The 10143-nt window shown below is 37.0% G+C and overlaps 1 pseudogene; it reads left to right on the plus strand.

Annotated features, from left to right (window-relative positions):
- The window catches only part of LOC102262818, a 77071-nt pseudogene extending 67595 nt beyond the window's left edge, over positions 1 to 9476 (plus strand).
- Positions 9477 to 10143: the final 667 nt, after the last annotated feature.

The raw sequence follows: 10143 nt of genomic DNA on the forward strand, positions 1-10143 counted from the left end.
TTTAGAGAGGAAGGGAGAGGGAGATAGAAACATCAGTGATGATAGAAAATTATTGATCGGCTGCCTCCTGCACACCCCCTTACTGGGGGTTGAGCCTGCAACCTGGGCATGTGCCCTCCACAGGAAGTTAACCTGCAGGCTGAGGCTCTATCCAATGAACCAAACCAGCTAAAGCAATGATGACATCTTTATGCAAATTTTTACTGTCTGTTGTGCTAAGGTATGAGTCTAAATAATGAATCTCTCTCTTAGATAATTTTTTCTTTAGTTGGCGCATGAGAAAATTGCTTATCTAAAGGTAAATGTAAAAATAATACCAAGATATTACTTTTCCCTACACTGGCAATGAGGACTTGATACACAAACAATTCTCTTTATACTGATGTTATTATTAAGATGATATGAGTCACATCTATTAAATTGATTTGATGGCCATAAGTAGGATGGTAAATACAGGATTGCTTATTTTATTACCAAATGTTGAATTAATATAAATATGTGGACAAATTTATCGGAATAATATTCAAAAATTATACAGATTTCATTTATAACTTCAACATATTCTTTCAATACAAGTGACACATTGCAAACTCATTTTGGAAGAACATTAATAAAACATAATTAAATTGGGCATTTTATGCTGTTTTAGAAATGGCCATTCTTAAAAGTACAAAGAAAAGTATCATTGTACATCCTCTATGCTTTCTAGGTAACCCTAGGAAAGTTTTATAATTTTATTATAAAATCAACTTCTTTTTAGTTTGCTGAAATCTGAGTTCTCTCAATTAAAATTAGATTATTTTGAATTTGTACAAGCATTGTCTTCCAAGTTTAAAAATATTCCTACATGTTAATTCAGGTTTAGTTTTATAATTTTTAAGGCCCTGTATAAAATAAAATAAAATAAAATGATGCTCCTTCGAAATGTTGAAAACACCAGGAAAAAGTAATATACTAAAATGTATACTTAAAAATATGGTTTCACAATTATGTATATTTCTTTAATTTTGATTTTATCCTAGTAGTGTAGATAGCATGAATCATGTCCCCCACAATCAGTCTGCAGAAATGGATTCTGTATTAAAACTTCAATTTCATATGCCATTTTACACATTGAGGCATTTTAACATTAGCTAAATTAGAGCCTCATGACTTTTCTTTGGTTTTCTGAAGGAGTTTCAGAGAATAAACGATTTTGAGATAGAGGTCTCCATGGTATTCTTTTTGCTTTCAGACATTCCCCTTCTGGACTGATGTTTGCTGATTTGTCCACGCCGGACACTGCTGATTTTCTCCTCCCTCTCTCCATCTCCTCTTTAAACTTGTGGTTTCTGTGTCCTATCTTTGTCACCTCCAGGTGCAATAAAAATATTTGAAAGCTCTGTTCTCTTTGGTCATATCTCAGGTGTCTCCGGCCAGGAACACTGTGTAGACATTCTTACTTCCAACCTGATGCAAAGAGCTAGAGCATTCCCAAATCTACTCCGGGGCCTGGGGGACACACAATCCACTCTCAGACCTCGCCCCCCCCCTCATCTAGGTTCTGTCTCAGGAACCCACCTATGCCAAAGACTCTAGCCTCCTCTCAATACATTATTTACTTATATCTGGTAAACTTGGGCATAAAATAATTTGCGTAACCATGACTCATTGACATCTTTTATTTTAAGTCAAAACTTTGAATTGTAAAAGTCAAAAGCTGAGAACTGACTATTTCTATGGACTTTGATATGTTATCTCTCATTACCTCTTTTCCTAGGGCTATGAATGTGACAAAGAGTATGTATATGCTCTAGGGATAAAAATGCAGAGAATAAAAAGAACAGGGTCTAAGGAGAAAACAGTTACTATATACAAATAGCTTTATGTGCAAGAATTGCTTTAGGGCATAGCTCTCTGAAACAAAAAAAAAAGGAAAAACTTTCTTTTCATTTATTTTTTAAAATAAGCAGATAGAAGTGAGAAAAATGCAGGCAGTAAACATGAACAACTTCTTTTGTTTGTATAAAGAAAACATTTATTATTTTACTAATTTTTAAAAGGAGATATAGTATTTCATTATGTAAAACAGACTGAGCAACATAGCGGACATTAATGAAATCATTTTTCTAAAGACACAAATTTCAATCACTTAACTTGAGTTATGCTTTTTCAAAAGCATTATATTTATTATATGATTATTCAACATAGTGCAGCGTTTCCAATATGAAAATTACCTAGGATATCCTTACAATACACACATATACAACATGCACCTTTAAGTCAGTTTGAAAGTCCACAGTGCCTTCACCTGTAGGTAGGTGCCTCTAAGTAGGTAGTTTGTTTGGACACTTCAAAGTATGACTGATCTCTGACTCACTCTCCTGAGTCGCTTCTCTGGGTATCTCTGTGGATTAGATCAAGGAAGAACTTCTAGCAGAGATTCATCCTTCAAGCATTCAGAGGGTGGAAGGGCATCAGAAAACTCAGCAGCAGATCTTTGTGCCTTGCAATTATTTTCAACTGCTTCCAGTTCATCCCCTTTTATATCCTCCCAACACCATCTATTTTCCAAAATATAGATTGTATCTTTAAATCTAATTTATCCATTATTCCTCTAAAAGTTGTTAGGATGGGCCTTTATTTTCATGTTTTTTGTACATTGAATACCAAATTTAATTGGTTTCTTTGTTGGTATTCTTGTGTGTTTGTGTTAAGCCTGTGGACTGAAGGATCCCAGGTTTGATTCTGGTCAAGGGCAGGACCCTAGGTTGCAGGCTCCTCCCTGGCCAGGGCCCTGATGGGGGCACATGCAGGAGGCAACCAATTGATGTGTTTCTCTCACATTGATATTTCTCTCTGTCTTTCCCTCTCTCTTCCACCCTCTCTAAAAATCAATGGAAAAATATCCTCAGTGAGGATTAAAAAAAAAATACTCAGTCTCTTACTGCAGATATGGTGTTTCAACTTCTTTCATATTCTTAATAATAATATTGCTTGCCTAACAGTCTTCTAAGGTTTTACTTACTCATGGATTATTTTGGGTGTCAAACCTGGGCATGCATTTTCTCAATCCACATTATCCATCAATCAGAAAGATAGATCTTTGTCAACCATTATTAAGTCTGATTATTAATTTAACCTCAAGGATATTTTCATATAGTGACATAATGATCACTGTAAAATTCTAGATAGTTAATCTTGAACTAATTGGATGCCTTAATTTATTAGTAACTTTAAGAAGATATTTCCTTAAACACTTTTGATTTAGCAGAAGTAATAGCTTTGTGTGATTATCTAAGAATGATAGCTTTCCTATAGATTACAAAATGATTTATAAAAAATAATAAAAGGTTTAAGCAAGTCATCATGCCTTCCGTTATTAGGCACAAATTATTCAAAAACTGTTATTTGCCCTGTTTATCAGGTTAAAAATGAAATACAAAGTAAAAAGTGAATAAGTACAAATAGTACTATAGATAACTAAATTAATAGATTCGGCTGAAAATGGTTATCTTATCTGCTTTGTATATATCTTATTAAACACTATTTCAGTATTAAAAGTGTAATGTGCAATAAAAATATTTTATTTTCTTAAAACTTTATTTTTCTTTGTCCCAGATTACTGTCCCTAAGGAAAAGATAATTTAAAATGTTGGGAAATTTGTAAATTTTTCTAGTATGTACAAGGTAACAACAAAGGAAATAGAAACAGGCCATAAGACAATATTTATTCTCTGTATCTTCTGAAAATAACTCTTTGCTGGTTTCAGTCTTTCAATTGGGGCAACTATATTAAATATAAAATATGATTAGTTACTGAAAAGACTGATAATATGAGATAGAAGATAAAACTATCTAAGCAGGTAGTATATTTATGGACCTATTTGCATCATATTTTCTAGGTTTTAGTGTGCTCTCTCATGAAACAAGAGACCCTGTGTGGCATAAAAGAGTCAAACAGTAATTAACATTGTTGCAAAAACCTGATTAATAACTGTAGACATAAACTAAACAATTCTCCAAGCTTTCTTCCTATGTTAAATCAACTGGACTATCTTTTACTCTTTCAGAATTTGCTTCAACATTTTCTGGCTTTAATCATGATCTCTCTGTCTTTATTTTCCATCTATAAGCAGATATTTCAGTATATATTTGTAAGTATTGTTTTTGGAACACTGTTTCACTACTCATAGTCACTTTATGAAAAAGAAAACACAATGAAGAATTATCTGAAGTTTATTTTATTTTATTTTTTATAACTTGTTCTGTTTGAAATAATTTTAGATTTACAAATATTTTCAATAAAAAAGAACCAATCTATTAAGGTTAGCATGTGTTTTATTTTTTTTTAAATATATTTTTATTGATTTAAGAGAGGAAGAGTGAGGGAGAGAGAGATTGAAACATCAGTGAGGAGAAAGAATCTTTTATCAGCTGCCTCCTGCACAACCCACACTGGGGATTGAGCCTGGAATCCCAGCATGTGCCCTGACGGGGAATGGAACAGTGACCTCTCAGTTCACAGGTCAACACTCAACCACTGAACCTCACGGACAGGGCACACCATGTGATTTTTATTCTTCAGTTTGTTAATGTAATGTATCACATCAATTGATTTGCATATAATGCAAACTGATGTTTCAACAAACATTCTTGCATACCAGAGATAGAATCCACTTCACCATGCTATTTTATCCTTTCAATTTGCTGTTGAGTTTGATTTGCTAATATTTTGTTGGGTATTTTGCATTTATCTTTATCAGATATACTAGTGGCCCTGTGCACAAAATTCATGCACTGGTGGGGGGGTGTTCCTCAGCCCGGCCTGTACCCTCTCCAATCTGGGACCCCTCGAAGGATGTCCTACTGCCGGTTTACAGGGATCAGGCCTAAACCAGCAGTCGGACATCCCTCTCACAGTCTGGGACTGCTGGCTCCTAACCACTCACCTGCCTGCCTGCCTGATTGCCCCTAACCACTCTGAAAAGATAATTTAAAATGTTGGGAAATTTGTAAATTTTTCTAGTATGTACAAGGTAACAACAAAGGAAATAGAAACAGGCCATAAGACAATATTTATTCTCTGTATCTTCTGAAAATAACTCTTTGCTAGTTTCAGTCCTTCAATTGGGGCAACTATATTAAATATAAAATATGATTAGTTACTGAAAAGACTGATAATATGAGATAGAAGATAAAACTATCTAAGCAGGTAGTATATTTATGGACCTATTTGCATCATATTTTCTAGGTTTTAGTGTGCTCTCTCATGAAACAAGAGACCCTGTGTGGCATAAAAGAGTCAAACAGTAATTAACATTGTTGCAAAAACCTGATTAATAACTGTAGACATAAACTAAACAATTCTCCAAGCTTTCTTCCTATGTTAAATCAACTGGACTATCTTTTACTCTTTCAGAATTTGCTTCAACATTTTCTGGCTTTAATCATGATCTCTCTGTCTTTATTTTCCATCTATAAGCAGATATTTCAGTATATATTTGTAAGTATTGTTTTTGGAACACTGTTTCACTACTCATAGTCACTTTATGAAAAAGAAAACACAATGAAGAATTATCTGAAGTTTATTTTATTTTATTTTTTATAACTTGTTCTGTTTGAAATAATTTTAGATTTACAAATATTTTCAATAAAAAAGAACCAATCTATTAAGGTTAGCATGTGTTTTATTTTTTTTTAAATATATTTTTATTGATTTAAGAGAGGAAGAGTGAGGGAGAGAGAGATTGAAACATCAGTGAGGAGAAAGAATCTTTTATCAGCTGCCTCCTGCACAACCCACACTGGGGATTGAGCCTGGAATCCCAGCATGTGCCCTGACGGGGAATGGAACAGTGACCTCTCAGTTCACAGGTCAACACTCAACCACTGAACCTCACGGACAGGGCACACCATGTGATTTTTATTCTTCAGTTTGTTAATGTAATGTATCACATCAATTGATTTGCATATAATGCAAACTGATGTTTCAACAAACATTCTTGCATACCAGAGATAGAATCCACTTCACCATGCTATTTTATCCTTTCAATTTGCTGTTGAGTTTGATTTGCTAATATTTTGTTGGGTATTTTGCATTTATCTTTATCAGATATACTAGTGGCCCTGTGCACAAAATTCATGCACTGGTGGGGGGGTGTTCCTCAGCCCGGCCTGTACCCTCTCCAATCTGGGACCCCTCGAAGGATGTCCTACTGCCGGTTTACAGGGATCAGGCCTAAACCAGCAGTCGGACATCCCTCTCACAGTCTGGGACTGCTGGCTCCTAACCACTCACCTGCCTGCCTGCCTGATTGCCCCTAACCACTCTTCCTGCCTGCCTGCTCACCCCAACTGCCTCCTCTGCTGGCCTGCTCGCCCCCACTTTCCCTCCCCACTGGCCTGCTCACCCCCAACTGCCCACCCCTGCTGGCCTTCTCACTCCAAACTGCCCCCCCACTGTCCTGATCACCTCCAACTGACCCCCACTGATGGCCTGCTTGCCCCCATCTGGCCCCCCTGCTGGTCTGCTTACCCCCAACAGCCCGCCTCCCACCAGCCTTATCACCCACAACTGCCCTCCCCTCTTGGCCTCTAACCGCCTCTACCTCAGCTCTGCCACCATGGCTTTGTCCAGAAGAACGTCCGGAAGGTCTCCTGGAAGGTCTCCCAGTCTAATTAGCATATTACCCTTTTATTAGTATAGATGGAGGCCTGGTGCATGGGTGGGGGCCCGCTGGTTTGCCCTGAAGGGTGTCCCAGATCAGGCTGGGGGTTCCCTTGGGGTGTGGGGCAGCCTGGGCGAGGGGCCTGTGGTGGCTTGCAGGTCGGCCATGCCACATGGGGTGAGGGTCCCCTCTGAGAGGGGTGTGGCCAGCCTGGGTGAGGGGCTGAGGGCTGTTTTCAGGCTGGCCACACCCCCTTCAGGATGGGGGTTCCCGCTGGGGTGCCTGGCCAGCCTGGGTGAGGGGTTGAGGGCCCTGTTCAGGCTGGCCAAGCCCCCCACAGTGGGGACCCTCACCCCATGAGGGTGTGGCCATCCTGGGTGAGGGGCTGATGGCTGTTTGCTGGCTGGTCATGGCCCCAGGCAACCCAGGCTCCCAGACTCTCCTTGAGCAGAGGCCACAGCGGCTGGAAGCAGGTATCTGGGATTTATTTATCTTCTATAATTGAAACTTTGTAGCCTTGAGCGGAGCTTAGGGCCAGCAGGGCCGGCAGGAAGCTTGGCTTCCTCCATCGCCAGGGGCAACCCAAGCCTCCTGTTTGCTCCAGCTCTGTGGCGCCGCCATCTTGGTTAGGTTTATTTGCATCCTTGCTCCTGATTGGCTGGTGGGCGTGGCTGGTGGGCGTGGCTTGTGGGTGTGGCGGAGGCATGGCCAATTTGCATGTTTCTCTTTTATTAGATAAGATTGGCCTATAACTTTCCTTTCTTCTTGTATCTTTGTTTTAGGATCAGGGTGATGCTGAACTCATAAAATGTGTTTGTAAGTGTTCTCTCCACTTCAATTTTCTGGATGAGTTTGAGAAGAATTCGGATCATTATTATTATTTTTAAAGGAAATCCTGCTGTTTGTGACAACATGGGTGAGTCTGGATGACATTATGCTAAGCTGGTAACAAACAGGTACTTCATGATTCCACTTCTATTAGGTATCTAAAATAATCAAACTTAGAGAAGCAGAGAATACAACTATGGTTGTCAGGGACAGAAAGGTGGTAGACATGGGGAGTTATTGTTCAATGGGTATAAATTTTCAATTATGGTAGATGAAAATTTTCTATGCTATCTAACATAGTGCTTAGAGTTAAGATGGTATTATGTACTCAAAGTTTAAGTGGGTAGATCACATGGTCAGCATTCTTACCACAAATCAAAACAAAGTAAAAACAGAATCAATGGGATTCAAGGCAACTCTGGGTGTGCTGGATACTTCTATCACCTTGATTCTGGTGATCATCTCATGAGTGTTTGCTTACGTCCACACACATCAGTTGTACTCATTATATATATACGTTTCTTTGTATATTAATTATACCTTAATAAGACTCTTAAAATAATTATCTAAGAAAGTTTTACTGATAATATTTTAATAACTAATATGTAAGTAAAAACCTTGATGTAGTCCAGACTACAGACAGATTATAATGTATTAAATAAAGTTTTATTTTACGTCTTTATAAACGTATGTTGTTTTTGAAAAAATGGAAATTTGAATTATAATTACCAGCCCCCAATTATGTTTGACTTTCACATCCTAAAATCAATTAGACTTTGCTTCAGGAGAAATATATCTCTACATCTCAGAAGTATGGGGTTATCTCTCTTTTAGCTATAGTAAAATGACTGTTTAATTTCCCTGAGCTTTATCAATTTCAAGAAAAATATTGTCATTCATGCCTGCTCTTTCTTTCAAAATAATTCAAAATTGACTGAGCATTTTGGTAATCTATTTATTATATTGGACAATAAAGCATATGGGTTAACATTTTAAAATGTCAAACACTTTTGCTTAATTGAACAGGTTTCTTACAAGATGTTAGTATGCAATATCAATAAATGGAAAATACAATTTTGACCTTCCCAATGGTCAAATTAACATTTAAAATAAATATAAACATATTGAGACATGCCTTATTTTTTGGAAACATTACATTACTTATCAATTCTTGGAGATTAAATAATGATATTGAAAGGACAAAATGAAAATAAAACAGATTACTCATTTTGTACCTCAACATTGAAATATCAATTTTTAAATTACTTTCAACATACAATCATATTCTTTAGATGCTATAAAAGAATGTTCAATAAACATGTCATTTAAAAATAGTCACTAATTTGTGAACAGTTATATGGCAATACTAACTTTCTCAATTTATAACTCATTGAGGGAGTTATTCATTATTATTGCCATGTTTTAGATATAGAAACTAATACACACAAAATTTAAATAAATCACCCAACACTTACTTTATTTCATTACCCAATCCAAGTAATTTTTCCTCATTGTTTCTATTCTTGATCCTGCTACAAAGAGTCAATTCATCCTTTGAGTATTTCTTATTTTTACTAATATATAACAAATGGATTTTAAGTATGTAATAGTTCACCATGTTGCCTTCCCAGAATCTCACCTTGTGATAGGGGGGACTGATAGAGCACCTGAATTAATCTGAAAAATAATCATATTAATTTCAAATCCTAGAATATATATACTTATGTGAACAGAGGGTTAAGTTTCTTATATGGGAACAGAGGGTTAAATTTTTTTGAGTTTTATTTCTTAGGCCAGTGCATCTGCATACGCTCTTTAATCCCAGGCAAAGTGATTGAGGAGGTGACTCAGCTGTGGACAATGTACAATGTACCAAGCAAGGAAGCAGAACCGTTAAGCATGGTCACGCCGTCCCCTCCAGGAGTCAAGACATCATCTCATCGCCTGATGACCAAGAACAATAGCTTAATTCTGCGGATCTCCAGGGGCTGCATGTAGCAGCATTTCATTCTCAGCCTCACCATAGTCCATTCCCCTTTATAGTTCTGTCCCCTGCACCTTGCTGGAAGACAGGTTTTGGATGCTTGTAAGCTCCCTGTCTTCTTGGTTGGCTGGCCTTCTCAATAAATGCCTTATATGATTCAACCCTGCCTTCATTATTGGACATTGTGACAGGGAGCCCGAGCCTAACTGGGGTTTCCCGGTAACACTTGCTTTCCAAAAATGTCCAGGTGCAGAGATGAGATACAAATAAAAATGAGTTTGTGTTCATTCTATTTGTACCAATATCTTGTTTAATGCCAAAGCCAACTCAAATTTTAATCACATAAATGTCTAAATCTCTTTTATTTTTAACACAATTATAACTGAATATTTTGCTATTTATAGCAAACACTTGCTAACTGAGACATTGTTAAGACTAAGAACAAAGTCACCTGACTTCTTTGAATTAGAACACTAAATAGTCTTCAGAGGTTCTATCTTAAATCTGGTTAGGAAAAGGTTGCGGGGTAAGGAAGGACATCTTTTGAGATTCATTGTACTTCTTCTAACCTCAGGAACACTTAAAATTTTAATCTTTGGTGGAATCAATGCCTTTCCCACCTATATTCACCTTGATACATAATTTATGGAGAACCTAAGATTAGTATATGGTTTTTAAGAT

The sequence above is a fragment of the Myotis brandtii genome, unplaced genomic scaffold (genome assembly GCF_000412655.1).
Source record: "Myotis brandtii unplaced genomic scaffold, ASM41265v1 scaffold440, whole genome shotgun sequence".
Lineage (NCBI taxonomy): Eukaryota > Metazoa > Chordata > Mammalia > Chiroptera > Vespertilionidae > Myotis > Myotis brandtii.